Source organism: Hevea brasiliensis, chromosome 7, assembly GCF_030052815.1.
Source record: "Hevea brasiliensis isolate MT/VB/25A 57/8 chromosome 7, ASM3005281v1, whole genome shotgun sequence".
NCBI lineage: Eukaryota > Viridiplantae > Streptophyta > Magnoliopsida > Malpighiales > Euphorbiaceae > Hevea > Hevea brasiliensis.
This window is the reverse complement of record NC_079499.1, coordinates 91,148,940-91,167,207: the sequence shown is the minus strand read 5'-3', so window position 1 is coordinate 91,167,207 and position 18,268 is coordinate 91,148,940. Positions and strand designations below refer to the sequence as shown.

Sequence of the window (18,268 nt, the reverse complement as noted above, 5' to 3'; positions counted from 1 at the left end):
TAAATTTAATCGATTGTTAAAAATCGATATATTATGATAATATTATATTATAGGCCAAAATTAATAGAAAATTACATATAAAAAAATAAGTCACAGGCACATAATACAAATTACAAGTAGAGCAACATGCAACACTCACTTAAAAAACTAGTAATAATAAATATATAATAAAATGCATTATAAATTTTTTGATAGACGTGTGTTGCAAGTATTTCTAAAATTAATATATATATTTTGGAATTTTTTTATTGTCTGAAAGATGCATAAAGAAAATAAATAGCTATGCACATAAAAACACTGAGATTTTTTTTCATTATTATTAACATATTATATTTAAAAGTAGAAATAAAATGCATTAGAATTTTTTATCTTACCATTGTTAATATGTTATGTTAAGCAGTGGTTAACTAAAAAGTCAATAATTTAAATAATAAATTTCATTTACCTATTAGCTAGTATTATTATCATTGTTAACAATATAATTTAAAATAAAAATAAAATACATTAAAAATTTAAGTGTGTTAATTGGTACATCATTTGACATATATTATATTATTTATCTTATTTTTGTGCTTTACTATTATGTAACCTCAACTTAGAAGTGGGTAATATGACCATGATTGGACCAAATTTAGATTCTTTTTGCATTTGAGACATAAGGCAGCAGAGTTTTATGTGGTCATTGAAATGCTACTATAATTTTTATTTATATTTTATGTTTAAGAGAATATAAACTCAACTCAACTAAGCTTTTATCTCAAAAATTTATTGGGGTCGGCTATCTGGATTCTCTTTTTCCACTCTAAACGATTTTGGGTTAAATCCTCAGAAATGTGTAATGCTTATAGGTTATGTTGTACTACTCTCCTTCAAGTCAGTTTAGGTCTATCCTTTCTTTTCTTTTTATTCTCTAATCCAATATACCCTACTTGTCTAACTGGAGTCTCTATATGTCTATGCTTTACATAACCAAACTACCTCAATCTCTTTTCTCTCAACTTATCCTCAATTGGCATCACTCCTACATTTTCTCTAATACTCTTATTACGGACTTTATCTAGTCTAGTATTATGACACCCCTTACTCGTCTACAGTGTAGCCAAGCAAGATATGCCACTAAGTGTGCTGGAGCACCAATTCATATTTCCATTACAATTTATCCCTTTTAATTCATTTATTTATAATTTTTGATATATCTGAATTTTTTCGCAAATTTTATAGAAAATCCAGCAAAGTGCCGGCTATAAATTGGAAAAACAGTTCTTCTGAATCTGTTAAAAACACTTCCAATATAATTTCCAAATCCAGACTCCATTATACACGCATACCTCAACTCAATCTCAAAATCTCAATACTATTATTAGAAATTTTTCTTTTCTGTTCACATCATCACTGGAAGCACATTCATAAATATTTCTCAACATTTCATTTTTTTCAACAGAATATACAGAAAATTCAATAACATGAAATTTCACATATTTACATTATCAAATAATTTCAAGAGTTTATAGTTACAATCCAAGACTAATACTAAATGCAAAATACAAAATACCACCCAAAATCCTAATGTCCTACCAAGTGCACTGCAGATGTGAGGTGACTCTGGACTCCGGATGCAGGTCTGAAAGTTTACCCGGTCTGATGTCTGCTGGGCTCCCCAGCTAGGTCTCCAGTACTTGTGCGTGGCAAAAGCGACGCGCTAAGCAATTCAGCTTAGTGGTGACAATATAAAATAAAATAAAATAAGTATGCAGAATGTATGATTACATTTTTGGGTAGACTTAATTTCTGATATTTATTACAGTATTATTCGATTAAAATTTGGTAAGGTTTATTATCATTGCTCGAGTAACCCATACTAGTTGACTGGACTGGATAAACGGGTAAACTGGCACTGGGTACTAAGTACCTCAGACCATCACACCATCGGTCACATTGTGTCTCCCGGTGTGCAACAGAATAGCTAATAAGCTGTAATAATTATCAGGGATAAAACTCGAGTGTAACAACTCAAATAACATAGCCAAAGGCTATTATGTCATAGAATGGCATGGGAAGCCATGAAACACAGAATGGCATGAAGCCATATGCAGTACTGCTAACAGAACCCTATTGGCATGCCAACCTATCCAAACCAATCTTGCTAGGTGTACTAGGGCATGTTACACTTTTAAGTTTCATAATTCTTGAAATTTAAATTTATGTGTTATTATTCATTTCATTAGTCAACTAAAATGTTGACTTTTGCATAGACAATAGGTACATTAGTTCTAATACTCCCAACATACCACATTTTGCATTCTAAAATTGTTGGTATTGGTTGCCAATACCATTTCTAAGCTTAATGTTAATTGGATAGAATTTTCAGTTTTCAAGCTTTGTGTTTACTATTTCATTAGTCATTTTTACAGTGGGAATTTGGCAAAATGATCAACATGAAAGTTGTTCCTTATTTTGTCTAGTTACATTTCCTTTTTTGAATCACTCCATTTGGAGTTTTGTAGCTTAAGTTATGGCCCAAAGACCACAACTGGACGGATTATAATTTTTTCACAATTTCTGGACTAACCAAATCTACAATATTAAGAGCAGTGAATTCAGGTCACTTTTTGAATATGTTATAGTCATAATTTGGGTTAGATTTCTTCATGAAAGTTGTTGGTATATATCTCAGCTTGTTGCTGGTAAAATTTCAGGTCAATTGGATCTTTTTACACTGAGTTATGTCCAAATGACTAAACACTATTCATTTGGTCATTTTGCCCAGGCAGAATGTAGGTCACCCAGATTAGGGCAATCTTTTGGTCAACTTGGTTTGGTTTTATGGGCATGGTTTCTTCACCAAAGTTGTGCCATTATGTGTCTAGTTTCATTCCAATTGGCCTTGCACCAATTGAACCTCTACAATTCCAGTTATTGCTGCCCAAACTTGCTGGACTCATGCCCAGTCCTGCAGGTCACCAAGGGCAGCCACACCAAACTCAAATCCCACTACACAATTCACTTCATTTTTTATTCAAACAAAACCAAATGGTCACTAATTGACCATTAAAACCTACTTTCATCATCACATGATCAAAGTCTCATTTTCATCCCAAACCCTAACTCAAACATCATCAACCATGCATTATCATTTGCATTTCATCACTTCACTCAAGAGATGCATATGGAGGGCAGCCATACTACCATTTTAACTCCATAAAACTTATCACAATCATACCCTAACCAAGGCTGCCGAAATCAAGGGATGGCATACAAATGGTATTTCATCAATTTCTTTGTCATTTGCACTCATTCATAGTCCTTAAACATGAATTTAAAGTGAAAACCAAGGTTAGGTCACAAACCTCTAATGGAGTGAGATTTCCCACTTGCTAGGGTTCTTGTTTTTCTTTTCTTTTTGCTCCCAAAAGACTTGCCAAGATGTAAGAACACTTTTTTGTGTTGGGAATATAGGGTTTAGTTGGGTAAAAGTTAGGGAAATCAAGCTTTAAAAAGCTTGTTCATGGTTGGCTATGGAGGGAGGGGTCACGACAAGGAAGAAGGTAGAGAGAGTTCTGATTTTTTTTTCTTCATTTTCTGCCCATTTAGTCTCTTTTAAGTAAACTTATGCCATGTGTCAACATTGGATTGGTTGGGAGAATTTTAATGACATCATTATGATGTCATAATTTCATTTTCTTTCATTTCCTTTCTTTTCTTGTCAATTTAATTTCAATTAAATTTTTAACAACATTTATTCATATTTTATGTTATATAAATTATTTATTTAACTGGACAAGTTGGCCAAAAATCATCTCTGAAGACGAAATGACCAAAATGCCCTCCGTTTGGCTTAATGAGCCAAAATTATGTGTACCGATAGAAAAATTTTGCTAAGCATTTTCTTGGCATTCTAATGCCATAAGAACCTCAATGACCCTTCTCTGGAGTCCCAAAAATTATTCTATAATTTTCCCCCCTGGTCTAGGGTTGTTAACGGCCTTCACCGTCACTTCCCCTTCGGGTTACTCATCTCTGGTGTTTCGGCTCGTTTAACTTTAGTGTATTTCGTTTCTAAAAATTTTCCTTAATTTTTATGAGCAGTATTTAGTTTCTTTATAACTCCTCACTCTAGTCTATTTAAAATTTCAAATATTCTAGCTACCCGGACCGACATTGGTTACCGGAACAGTAGACTGTACGGACTAGCTAAAATGAGGATGTTACAAGTATGGTCACTTATCTACCTTAACATTCTCGTCTTTGCAACTCTTATCTTAGACACATACGACTCCTTTATTACTCAATACTCACTATCATATAACATGTCAGATCGTATGGCTGTATGGTAAAATTTTCCTTTTAACTTATTGGAAATTTTGCGATCACATAAAACTCTCGTAGCACGTCTCCTCTTCAACCATCCGCCTAAGTGGTTTGTGTTTAACCGGTCCCAAGCCCAGATAAAGGAGGAGGGCTGCAGTAGGTGACAACCAGCGTAAAAATTTTGCCACACCTCATGATATGGATTCTTATGTTTAAGAGAATATATTCAAATATTATTGGATTGAAAGATATGAAATAAAAATATAATCTCTCTATTTATTTGAATTAGTGTGCTTCATTAATCTGAAGTAGATTTATATGAAATTTGGGCTGATTATTCCCAAACTTTCTCTTACAAGAATCTAATTAAACTTTAACTTGATTCAGAGACAAGCTAACCGAGTCTCCAAACTCTTTATGTAATATTCTTGCTTTTTTCACTTAATATTTTAGATTCTAAGTTGAGTGTATTTAGGAGGCCTGTTAACATGAGTTTAGTTTGGAACTTCTTTGTTATGTAATATTCTTGTTTTTGATGTTGCACTAGGTTCTTTCACTTAATATTTTAAATTTTAAGTTGAGTATATTTGAGAGACCTGTTAGTATGGATATAGTTTAAACTTTCTTTGTTAAATTTTTCATGATTATTAATAAAATTTAAATTTTCATAAAAAAAAAAGTATAATCACTCTATTTCTATGGAAGATTATATAAGATTAAAGATTAAAGTCTTTGGACAAATTAAACTACGCTAAATAATTTTTACATTGTGAATTGCATTTGAAAGAAAGCCACAGAAATAATAAACCCTATTTAGAAATTAGAATTTTACAAAAATTCATAATTTATTTCTTTTTAGTGAATTATGAAATAAAATAATTTAATTTTTTTTAATTTAAAAAAATCATTATGATTATATAAAAATTTAATTATTTTTTTTATAAATAATTTATTTTAAAGGGAGAAAAAAAAATTAACAACTGCGTAATTTATTCTAACATGGCCGCACCTATAAAATTCCCCTGTCAATTGCAAAGAAGGAATCAATTAAGTCTCCCATAAATGCATGGAATATATTCAAAAGTATTTGTTGGCAATCTCCTTGAGGTAAGAAGAGAGTTCCTGTGCTTTTGAAAACATGACCATGTGATCAGAATCAGAGATAAACTTTACTTCATCAGGTGGATTGTTTTCGATCATCCACCTCTGAAGATCTTCCTTTACCATCTTATCTTAGCCACACACAATGTAAATTCGAGGAACAGATCCATATTTCTCTTTGGTGACCACTACATTTTGTGTACCTCCATCATCACGGATCCGGAGAGGGAAAGGTCTCCTTGCCAGTGTAGCTGGAATTAGATCCTGCTTGATTCAAGAAAACAGATAAGCTATCCAATTGCAGCAGAAAAAAAAGTTCTGAATGCTATTACCTCAGATGGGGAGAGCTGGTACAAGTTGGTTGACAAGATGTCTGGTCCATACAACATGGAGGTTGGAGGGCTGTTTGGTCTATCAGCAAAAATATACTTTGTGTCCATGAATGAACCGAGTTGTCTAGCAAACTGTAAATTTTTCAGAAGTAGATAATAATATCACTACTTTTTCACAAATAAAAGGAAAATTTAGTAATACCAATTTCATATAATTAAAATCTAAATGTTTTCGAATCAAAGAAATTATCATAAAAAATATGATATGAATTGAATTGAATTCCACATAATTTTGTTGAATTTCATTTTAACCAAACATATGTAGCTTAATCACTCAAAATTCCCAAGAACCAATCAAGGATTATTTCCTAATTTTGAGTAGCACACGTATTGATGATGTATTATCATGACATGGAGATGCGAATAGTACCTTTCGTGATATAGTTTTGTAATCAAAATCAGGACCACGCATAGTTGCGGTAGCAAAGACTCCAGCAGAAATTATCTAAGGGAACTTTTCCATGGCGACAGATACGCCAATGCCACCCATGCTGTGGCCAACTAGTACCACCCTCTCTTCTGGTGGCAGGGACGCCATGAATTCCATCAAGGGCTCAAAGTAGTCTAAGAACGAGCGGAGCTCATGAACCTGCTTTGAGTGCACCCCAGAAGCAGCCATGATCCAGAGTATCAACACTATGACCAGAGCGGAAACTTTGTACCAGCACCAGGCTCCATGACAGGCTCCATGGACTAACACAAAATGCCTGTGTCCTGCATCATTCTGCAATTGTTTTGTGGAAGATAAAATATCTTTGGGATGCATCAGGCTTGTTGAAAAAGGCAACTTTCTCTTGGCTGTGGCTATTTGTTTTCAGGGAAAAAGCGATGGATTTCAGAGAGAAAAATAGAGAATTGAAAAGCATTTCCATTTCTAAAAGAGAATTTTTATGGCATCCTTCCTTCCTTTTGTGTTCAGTACTGAACAAATATTTGATGATAGAATGTGATTTGTGATGCATACATTTTGTATAGTCATTTAGGTCTAATTTCATAGCCATTTTATTTTATTATTAGTTATTTTTAGCTAATTTCATTAGTTATTTAGTTAGTTTTTCATAATTGTCAATTTTGGATTAATTTGTAACTTTTACTTTGTTTTGTAGGAAAAATGGTGTCTATGAAGGACTGAAAAGAAATTTTGCCATTGAGGAGTGACTTCTACAGCCAAAGATGTCAAAAATAAGTTTTCAAGCTGAAATATGCATTGACCAAATTGTGCATAACTTGCCGCATAAGCTATGCGGATCTGCATAAGGAGAAAAATCACTGTTCCAATACCTGCCGAAATGTGCATAAGGAGACTGCATAGCTTATGCACATTCACGCCTCCCTTATGCACTTTCACGGAATTGTGCATAACCTATGCACCAAGTCATGCAGTTTTGCATAAGTGAACCAGAAATCAAAATCGCATAAGGGACTGCATGACTTATGCAGTCCACTTATGCAGTCCCATAAAGAGTTCATTAATGAGCTGGCAGAAGATTCCCTTAGAAAATCCCTCCTCAAACACACCATTTTAGGGCTCCATGTTAGAAAATGCTATAAATAGTCCCATTTCCCATTTTAGAAGGGGGAGAAGGGGAAGAAAAGGAGCAGATAAGGAAAGAAAGATGAGAGGCAGCAGCTGAAGAGTCACTTTCACCTTCCACACCATTTTCAATCAAGATTTGCAGATTTCTTTCTTTCCTTACATTTTTCCTACATTTCTAGTGTTTAGTTTCTTGTTTCTTAGCTTAGATTAAAGCTTTATTTCCATTTAAACTCAATATATCTTGTAAGCATTATGGATAGTGAGTAGTTTAATTTGATTCTGGAGTAAGGGTTGTAATATTTGAGATATTTTGTGGATTTTGATTGGGTAATCCATATTTTGTGGTCTTAATGAGTTTTATTCATTTCTTGTGTGCTTAATGACATGCTTAGTGTAGGATCCCATTAAGTAATGTTCTTAATCCATGGTTGAGGCACCGAAAGGAGAAGGCCTTGTGATAGATAATTAAGGAATTGGACTTAATTAACTTAGATCTAGAAATAGACTAAAGATTAAAAGGATTCACAGATTAATTAAAGAACTTAATGGGTCTTAATTAACTCTAACTCCACGAAAGTAGGATTAGATTGATTAAGGCACTCTTTGTCTCACTCGAAAGGGAATTCAAAGGATTTAAGAATTAATCTCCTTAAAACCCATAAGTTTCACAAGATTGGATAACCAATTTAAAATCCCAAAATAGCTCGAATATGAAATCGCGAACTCCGGAATCGCCTTTTTATCTTTGATTAATTTTCAATTAATTGCTTGCCATTTTGAATATTGCCATATTTGAACTTGCTTATTTCAATTTGATGCAATTTTAGTTAAATCATTACATAGTTGAATAGACTATTAATTTTGCACATATAAATTTCACACTCCAATACCCATTCAATCTATTATTTTAATTTCAAAATTAGTTCAATTTAGTCAACTTTTTATATCAAAAATTCAATCATTAACACAACTCCTCGTGGGAATGATAACTTTTCTATATTACTTGTATGACCCGTGCACTTGCGGTTGGGCCACATCAAGTTTTTGGCGCCGTTGCCGGGGAGTTGTTTGTTTAAGATTGAATTCTTGATTATTTTAGTTGTTTTTAGTTTTATATTTGTTATCTTTTCATTTTGTATTTGTTTGTTCTTTTTCAGGTATTTTTAATCTTTTATGAGAAGAGCTAGAAGCACAAGTGACACATCCTTATTGTTCAATCCTGAAATTGAGAAATTTTGTAAAGCTAACAAGAAAGAAACCAGAAGAAGAAAAGAAGCTTTCAGAGAAACTGAATTAGAAGCAGACATGGCTGATGAAAGAATTAGAATTGGTGGTAATGCTGGAAATGGTCTAAATAATGAAAATGTAGCCCAAGGTGAAGAAGTTGTTAATGCTAATCTGCCTAGGGGAAGTATGATGGATCATGCTTTTCCTCGTTTTGATGACTTGAGAGAGAGCATAGCAAGACCAAGAATTGATGCAAATAGTTACAAGATGGATTTTGGAGTTCTTCAAATGATTCAAAATTCTCAATTTGGGGGACATCCTTTTGAAAATCCACACACACATCTGAAGAAGTTTGCAATGATTTGTGATATGAAAAAACAACCTGGAGTATCTGATGATGCAGCAAGATTGAAGCTATTCCCATTCTCTTTGAAAGATAGAGCATTGGATTGGCTTGATTCTTTACCTCACAACTCCATCACAAATTGGGAGCAGCTCACTGATGCATTTCTTGCACAATATTTTCCACCTGGAAAAACTCAAGAACTGAGGAATCAAATGACAGCTTTCAGACCAAGAGAAGATGAAACTCTATATGAGTCATGGATGAGATGGAAGGAATTAGAGAGACAATGCCCACATCATGCCATTCCAAAATGGATGATAAACCAGAATTTTTACACCAATGTCACTCCTGCAATTAGAGGAATTATTGATGCTCAAACAGGAGGAGAATTTATTATGAAGCATGAAGATGAAGCTTATGAGCTATTGGAGAAAATTGCAAAGAATACTCATCTTTGGAGTAGTCCAAGAGGACCAGCTCCAACTCAAAGGAGGCAAGCTGCTGGAATGTATGATCTTGATCCATTCAACATGATTAATGCAAAGTTTGATGCACTTACAAATGTTTTGGCTAAGAAGATGGAAGATTTGAATATGTTGGTTAGTTCATCATCATCATCTGGAAGTTCACAACAAGTGGCTTATGCAGAAGGAACTACCAGCTGTGGAGTAGAATATGGAGAGCAGGCAGCATATGTTGGTAATTATGGAAACAAACAAATGGGGAATCCTTACTCTCAAACTTATAATCCAACTTGGAGGAATCATCCCAACTTTTCATGGGGAAATCAACAAAATCAAGTCCAAAATCAGAATTTTCAACCACAACAGCAACAAGGAATTCCATATCAGCAAAATAGGCAACCATTGCCTAATTTTCAGCAGAAAAATATGAATCCTCCACCAAAACAGCAAGAACAAAGTTCCACCACTGAAGCTTTATTGCAACAGATTCTTGCTAACCAAACTAAGCATGATGAGGAGATGAGAGAGATGAAAGCAAGGCTAGAACAGGTGCAAACACATAACAGGATGCTGGAAAATCAGATTGCACAACAAGCATCTTCCTCAGGTACCAAGTCTTTTGGAAAACTTCCAAGTCAACCGGAAAACCCAAGAGAGCAGTGTCAAGCTATTACTTTAAGAAGTGGGAAAGTTGTAAATAATGAGAAGAGTGAAAATAATGAGAAGAGAGAAAATGAGAAAGAAACTGATGAGAGTGAAAAACAAGAGAGTGCAGAAAAATGTAAAGAGGAAATTGAAGAGAAGGAAGAGGAGTATATACCTCCAGAGCCCTACAAGCCACAACTTCCCTTCCCACAAAGATTTCAAAAAGCCAAGCTTGATAAGCAATTTGGAAAGTTCTTAGAGGTTTTGAAGAAGCTTTATATAAATGTGCCGTTTGTTGATGCTCTCTCACAAATGCCCTCTTATGCAAAATTCTTGAAAGAAATTCTCTCAAACAAGAGGAAACTTGAAGACCATGAAACTGTAGCTTTGACAGAAGAATGTAGTGCTATCCTTCAAAGGAAACTTCCTCCAAAGCTCAAGGATCCAGGGAGTTTTTCAATTCCATGCCACATTGGGGAATCATGTTCTGTAAAAGCTTTATGTGATTTAGGGGCTAGTGTTAGCCTTATGCCCCTCTCCATTTATGAGAAGCTCAATATGGGAGATCTTAAGCCAACCCACATTTCTCTTCAGTTAGCTGACAGATCAATTAAGTATCCTGAAGGGATTTTGGAGAATGTGCCTCTGAAGGTTGGGAAGTTCTATATACCTGTTGACTTTGTCATTTTGGACATGGAAGAGGATTCTAATATTCCAATTATCTTGGGAAGACCCTTTCTAGCTACAGCAGGAGCATTGATTGATGTTAAAGGAGAAAAATTGACTCTTAGAGTTGGTGAAGAGCAATTGGTTTTCAATATTAATAACACTATGAAGAAGCATCATTCTGAAGCTGATACTTGCTTGAGAGTTGATATTATCGATGAGCTGGTTGAAGAACACTTCAGAAAGAAATACCCAGAAGATCCACTTGAAAATTGTTTGGTTCATGGAGGAGGTATAGACTATGACAACCCTCATGTAGTTGCATATGCTCAACATTTAGAGGGAAGTCCACCATTCATTTTTGCTCCAGTTTTTCAACTCACACAAAAGGAAAAAGCAGAATCAAAGCAACCATCATTCAAGGAAGAAGATGCACCTAAGGTAGAACTTAAGCAACTTCCTTCTCAGCTCAGGTATGAATTTCTTGGTACCAATAACACTTATCCAGTAATTGTAAATGCAAACTTGAGTACCTTAGAGGCTGATAAGTTGTTAAGAGTGTTGAGACAATTTAGGAAAGTCTTAGGATATACCATAGATGACATTAAGGGAATAAGCCCACACTTTTGCATGCATAGAATCAGTTTGGAAGAAAATTGTAAGCCATCTATTGAACATCAGAGGAGGTTGAACCCAAATATGAAAGAAGTTGTTAAAAAGGAAATTTTGAAGTTGCTTGATGCAGGGATCATATATCCTATCTCGCATAAGATTTGGGTGAGCCCAGTACATGTTGTCCCAAAAAAGGGTGGAATGACAGTGGTAAAAAATGAAAATAATGAATTAATTCCCACCAGAACAGTGACTAGTTGGCGAATGTGCATAGATTACAGAAAATTAAATATAGCCACTAGAAAAGATCATTTTCCACTTCCCTTCATTGATCAGATGTTAGAAAGACTGGCTAGGCATTCTTATTTTTGCTATTTAGATGGATATTCAGGTTTTTTTCAAATCCCTATCCATCCAAATGATCAAGAGAAAACCACTTTTACTTGTCCATATGGAACCTTTGCTTATAGGAGGATGCCATTTGGGTTGTGTAATGCACCACCACTTTTCAAAGGTGCATGATGGCAATCTTCTCGATTTCATTGAAGACATAATGGAGGTTTTTATGGACGATTTTTCTGCTTATGGATCTTCATTTGACATATGCTTGGCTAACCTTTCTAAAGTTTTGCGTGATGTGCGAATCATCGACCTTGTGTTAAACTGGGAAAAGTGTCATTTCATGGTTCAGGAAGGGATAGTGCTTGGACATTTGGTATCTAACAGAGGAATAGAGGTTGATAAAGCCAAGGTTGAAGTGATAGAGAAGATGGCTCCTCCTACCAATGTCAAAGGAATTCGAAGTTTTCTAGGACATCTTTGGGTTCTACTGACGCTTTATCAAGGATTTTTCTAAAATAGCTAAACCTTTGTCTAATTTGTTAAGTCATGACATACCATTTGTATTTGACCAAGAGTGTTTGGATGCCTTTTGCAGTTGAAGCAAGCTTTATCATCGCACCAATCATGCAACCACCTGATTGGAGCCTACCTTTTGAAATTATGTGTGATGCTAGCAACTATGCAATTGGAGCTGTTCTTGGTCAAAGAAAGGACAAAAAGGCTTATGCTATTTATTATGCCAGTAGAACACTGGATGAGGCTCAAAAAAATTATGCAACAACTGAAAAGGAATTTTTAGCAATTGTCTTTGCATTGGAAAAGTTCAGACCTTACATTATTGACTCAAAGGTGGTTATATTTTCAGATCATGCAGCCATCAGGTATTTGCTCCGTAAAAAGGAGGCTAAACCTAGGCTCATTAGGTGGATTCTGATGCTACAAGAGTTTGACTTGGAGATTAGAGATAAGAAGGAGCCAAAATGTAGTTGCTGATAATCTTAGTAGGTTGAAATTGGATGATGAAGAATTGGATGAAATCCCTATTGATGAGTTTTTCTTGGATGAACAACTTTTCTCTCTTGTTGCTAAACTACCTTGGTATGCAGACTTTGTGAATTATCTATCTTGTGGAGTTTTACCTCTAGGTATGACATGGCAACAAAAGAAAAAGTTTTTGCATGAGGTGAAGTTTTATAGATGGGATGATCCTTTACTCTTTAGGAGATGCTGTGATGGTTTAATAAGGAGATGTATTCCTGATGATGAGACACAGAGTATTATGCATCATTGCCATGCTTCTGATTATGGAGGACATTTTGGAATCTCTAAAACAGCTAGTAAAATTTTGCAAGCTGGTTTCTTTTGGCCAAATCTTTTTAAGGATGTGAGGAAATTTGTGTTGGAATGTGATAAATGTCAAAGGAGTGGAAATTTGTCAAAAAGAGATCAATTGCCCCTAAATGATATTCTTGAAGTGGAATTATTTGATGTCTGGGGAATAGATTTTATGGGGCCATTCCCTCCTTCATATGGTAATAGATACATCTTAGTTGGGGTTGACTATGTGTCAAAGTGGGTGGAAGCTATTGCAACTCCAACTAATGATGCCAGAGTGGTAGTGAAATTCTTGAAGAAATTTGTCTTGAGTAGATTTGGGGCTCCTAGGGTTGTAATAAGTGATGGTGGTTCACATTTTTGCAATAGGCAATTTGAGAGCTTAATGAGGAAGTATGGTGTAGTGCACAAGATAGCTACCTCATACCACCCTCAAACTTCAGGACAAGTTGAAATTTCTAACAGAGAGCTCAAACATATCTTGGAGAAAACAGGGAACAATTCTCGAAAAGATTGGTCTATCAAACTAGATGATGCTTTATGGGCATATAAGACTGCTTACAAAACCCCTATAGGAACTACTCCCTTTAGGTTGGTGTATGGTAAGTCTTGTCATTTACCTGTGGAGCTAGAACATAGAGCATATTGGGCCATTCAGACCTTGAATTTTGATCTTAAGCAAGCTGGTGAGAAAAGGTTGATACAACTTAATGAGCTTGAAGAATTGAGGATGGATGCTTATGAAAGTGCCCGTATTTACAAAGAAAGAACTAAAGTTTGGCATGATAAGCATCTTAGGAAAAAGGAATTTAAAGAGGGTGATTCAGTTTTATTGTTCAACTCAAGATTGAAATTGTTCCCTGGAAAACTTAAATCAAGGTGGACTGGTCCATATAGAGTTTCTAAGGTTTTCCCTTATGGAGCAATTGAAATTTAGAGTGAAAAATCTGGGAATTTTAAGGTCAATGGGCATAGATTGAAACATTACATAACTGGAGACCCGATAAAGGGAGCAAGCTATTACAAGCTCTCCAATCCCTCACCTCTTTTCAGTGAAATTCATGAAAAGTCCAGCTAAGGACTATAAATTAGCCCTCTTGGGAGGCATCCCAAGTCCTTTTATTTTGCTTTTGCTGATTTACTTTTACTTTCATTGCTTTTGTTTTTATCTTAAATCTCCCCAAATTCAATTTTTGACATTGTTGAATCTTGTCTCTAGTAGATGTATTTCAATGGAGGAAGGTTGGTGAACTGCTGGGGAGTGACCCTTAACCTGAAATTATGTTCTTTAAATCTCCTACAAATTGATTGATTTTTGCTGCATAACCTGTGCAAGGTGTGCTACCTAGTTTATGCAGAGAGGAAAAAGAAATTCTGCAGCAAAGAGGGTGTCTGCAGCAAATGGCTTATGTTCTTGGTGAAGTTCTTGGTGAGGTTGGGTGTGTAACTTTTAAGTATATGTGCTTTTAATGTTAATATGGTGGTGAATGAGTCATTTTTGCAGTTATGAGCTTATTTGGGTTGTGGGATTTAAGGTGGAAATGCTGCATTTTTCTTGGCATGACTTGGGGAGTTCATCATTTGTGAATAGATGCAACTTTATGCAGATTTTATTGAGTTTTAATGTGCTAAATGTTGATTTGCAGAATTTGAGTCAAAATGGCATGGGTCACAAATGCCTTTTATGCAGGATTCACTTTTACAAGCATGTGTGATGTAATTTTGATAGATTTTGTATATATTGATGTGTTTTTTGTGATAATTTCTCATGATTTATGCTTAATAGAATTATATTTCTTCATTCTAGGGTATTTTTCACACTTGCAAATCATTTTCCATTGCAATCTCAATCTTGTTGAATTGTGCATAAGCAATTGCATAGCTTATGCAATCCTACATAACCACAATTCTTGCCATTTTCACCTCTGTTGCAAACTGCATAAGGTAGTGCATAGCTTATGCAACTCTGCATAGCCACATTTTTGTTAAATTTCATACCTACCGAGACTTGCATAAGTTTGTGCATAACTTATGCACATTTGCATGACTTCAAATCCTACATTTTCTCTCTCTGCCGAAATCTGCATAAGGAGAGCGCATAGCTTATGCACTTCCGCATGACCAAAAAACCCTGAATTCCAAAATCTTCCGAGAGGTGTATAAGCAGGGTGCATGACTTATGCACTCCTGCATAACCACAAACTCTGAAACTCAAAACCTGCCGAGACCTGCATAAGGAGGGTGCATGACTTATGCACCTCTGCATGACCACCAACCCAAAATTTCAAAATCTGCCGAGAGGTGCATAAGCAGGGTGCATGACTTATGCACTCCTGCATAACCACAAACTCTGAAACCCAAAACCCACCGAGAAGTGCATAAGCAGAGTGCATAGCTTATGCACAACTGCATGACCACATTTTCCAAACACCAAAATCTGCCGAGACCTGCATAAGGAGGGTGCATGGCTTATGCACTTCTGCATAACCACAAACCCTGAAAATCAAAACCCACCGAAAAGTGCATAAGCAGAGTGCATAGCTTATGCACTTCCGCATGACCACTCTCCCTGAAAGTCAAAACTTGCCGAACAGTGCATAAGGACAGTGCATGACTTATGCACTTTTGCATGATCTATTTCTCTGAAGTCTAAAATAAGCCGAAACTTGCATAAGTTAGTGCATAAGCTATGCACTCCTGCATAATCAGTTTTTCACACCTTTTTATCACTCACCTAAACATGCATAAGAGAGTGCATAAGTTATGCACAACTCACTTTTCACTTATGCAGTTTTTACACAAACCCTATTCAAATCAAATTTCTTTTCGGCAACCAATTTTCCCACCTCCACTTCCCGACTCTTCTATTCACGACCATCCTTCCATCTCCATTTCTCCCGACATTTTCCCTCTTATTCTTCTCCACTCACATTTCCACCGCATAAACCCTAATTTCTCCCTACATTTTTTTTATTTTCGCCCTCACCTCCTCCATCCTCACCATCGGGAACCATGGAGTCGCCTCCCCACTCCCCTCAAACTTCTCCTCTCCAGGTTTCTCCATTGTCAATGCGACCTCCCAACCTCGATTCCCCTCCACAAGCGACACCCCCACCACCCTCCATAGCTACGTATAAATGAAAAATCAGGTCATAATCCACCCGACCCATGGCCTCTGCACCTCCTCTTTCAAAACGCAAAGAACCCCCCACCACCCCAAGGTCAGAGCCTCTACCCAAAAAGCCAAAAACTTCAGCCTCCACACCCTCTTCCAGCAAAAAGCAAATGTCAGCAACCTCACAGGTCTCAAAACTACCTTGGTCCCTTCCTGATGCAACTCACAAAGCAACATTTAAACGACTTAAGGAAAGGAAGGTGCAACCCACTAGGTATATTTCTGTGGACTCTCTCCAGTCACTTGGTTTATTTGATAATGTGGTTGCCTATCTTGATGGTATGGGTTGGATGGAATTTGTGCACAAGCAAGAAATTGTTTACCTAGCTTTAGTTTTGGAATTTATTTCCTCATTCTCTGCCACCCTGAAATTGCATGATGTAGATTTTAAGCCAACTATGAAATTTAGATGTTTGGGGCAAAATAGAGAGCTATAATTGGATCAATTTCATAGCATTCTTGGTTTTGCAATTGATGGGCTATTTAGAGTGCCATATACAGGGGTAGAGGTAGCAAACAAGGGTATTTGGAATGCTGCTCAATTTTGGAGAATTATACAACCTCAGACTTTTTCTGCTGGCAGATCAAAAACCTCTCAAATACTTGACCCTGCACTTAGGTTTATTCATAGACTCATTGCTAGCACTATTTTGGGTAGAGGTACTAGTTCTGGTGCTGTGGGGAAATCTGAATTATTCATATTATGGTGTGCTTTTCACAAGGTCAAGGTTTCTCCTGGTTATTTCTTTTGTGAGCATGTGTTGCATATTGCCACTAAATCCATAGGTGACATTGTCTTGGGTGGGCTCATAACAGTTATAGCCAAGCATTTTGGTTTTAATCTTGAAGAGCACCCAATCCCAGCACTTGTGGACACCTTATATTTTGATGCTGCACACCTATCCAAAATAGGGTTCAGTTTGCCACATTCTGACATTGCACAACCAGCAGGCCAGACCCACCGCACAACCGTAAGCCCAACTTTGTCCAATCGGTCCCACAAAGACCTCTCACGAACCTACCCCACCCCTCAATCGCACAGAGACCCAGACAGCTCGCCCACACCTCCTACAAATTGAACCTTCCTCATCCACAGCCCCTCCTGCATTCAACACTAAAGCCTTATTCACCTATCTTGAAAGGCTTAGTGATGATATATACTTTGTGGATAGGAAGCTTGACACTGGTCTTGATACCCTCAAGGATCGTCATGATCAACTATTTGACCTTGTCATGGAAACTAGGGACAAGCAGAAATAATTGAAGGAGATGGTGAAGCAACTCATGATTTTTCTGGGAATGCCACCTCCACCTCCATCACCTCCTCCAGCACCATCATTTCGACAGCAGCCAGATGCAACCAGCCCCTTAGCAACATCAAAGGACAAGGGCAAAACAATAGAACTAGATTAGTTTTTGTTTTACTTTTGTTCAAACTTGTAGGACTTTTTTTTCTTTGTAAATATGTTCAAACAATTATAGTTTGTTTTGAATTATGTTTATTTGTTTTGAATTAGTTTGTTTTAAATTCTTTTTTTCTTGAAGTTTTATTGGATAGCTATTACATTAGTTTTCTTTCATTTTCATTGCATTTATTGCCCTTTTGTGCATAATTGTCCATACATTGTATATTTTTGCATGCATCTACTGGTGGTTGCACATTTTTTCCTTGCTACTCATCATGCAGCAGCCTTTGAATATACTGCACAGGCTGTGAATTCCCTTATGCAAATATTTTGCATAGCCTGTGTAGCCCTTTATTTGTCCTGCATAGCCTGTACAACCCTTATTGTCACTCATGCAGAACTGCACAGGCTGTAATTCCTTTATGCATTTGTCCTGCATAGCCTGTACAGCCCTTATTGCCACTCATGCAGAACCGCACGGCTTATGCACCCTACTTATGCACTTGATCTGGATAGCACTTTACTCTGCATAACCTGTACAGCCTCTTATGCATTCCCATTATCTCTTGACTTCTCATCTGCTCTATACCAGATAACCTTTTCTTTTTGCTCTTAACATTTCACAATTCCTGGTAATTACTATTTACTTTGAGTTTTGATAATGCATTGCTTGAGACATTGAGGACAATGTCCAATTTTGAGTTTGGGGGTG

General features: G+C 36.2%; 1 non-coding gene and 1 pseudogene across 1 annotated transcript; both read right to left on the bottom strand.

Moving 5' to 3' along the window:
- Positions 1-5,348: 5,348 nt before the first annotated feature.
- LOC110660404 (methyl jasmonate esterase 1-like) lies at positions 5,349-7,200 on the bottom strand (annotated as a pseudogene).
- A 1,908-nt stretch (positions 7,201-9,108) lies between these two features.
- Positions 9,109-9,215, bottom strand: LOC131181810 (small nucleolar RNA R71). Its single transcript, XR_009150287.1, has one exon. It is a non-coding gene; the product is annotated as a small nucleolar RNA R71 (small nucleolar RNA).
- Between the last annotated feature and the right edge of the window lie 9,053 nt (positions 9,216-18,268).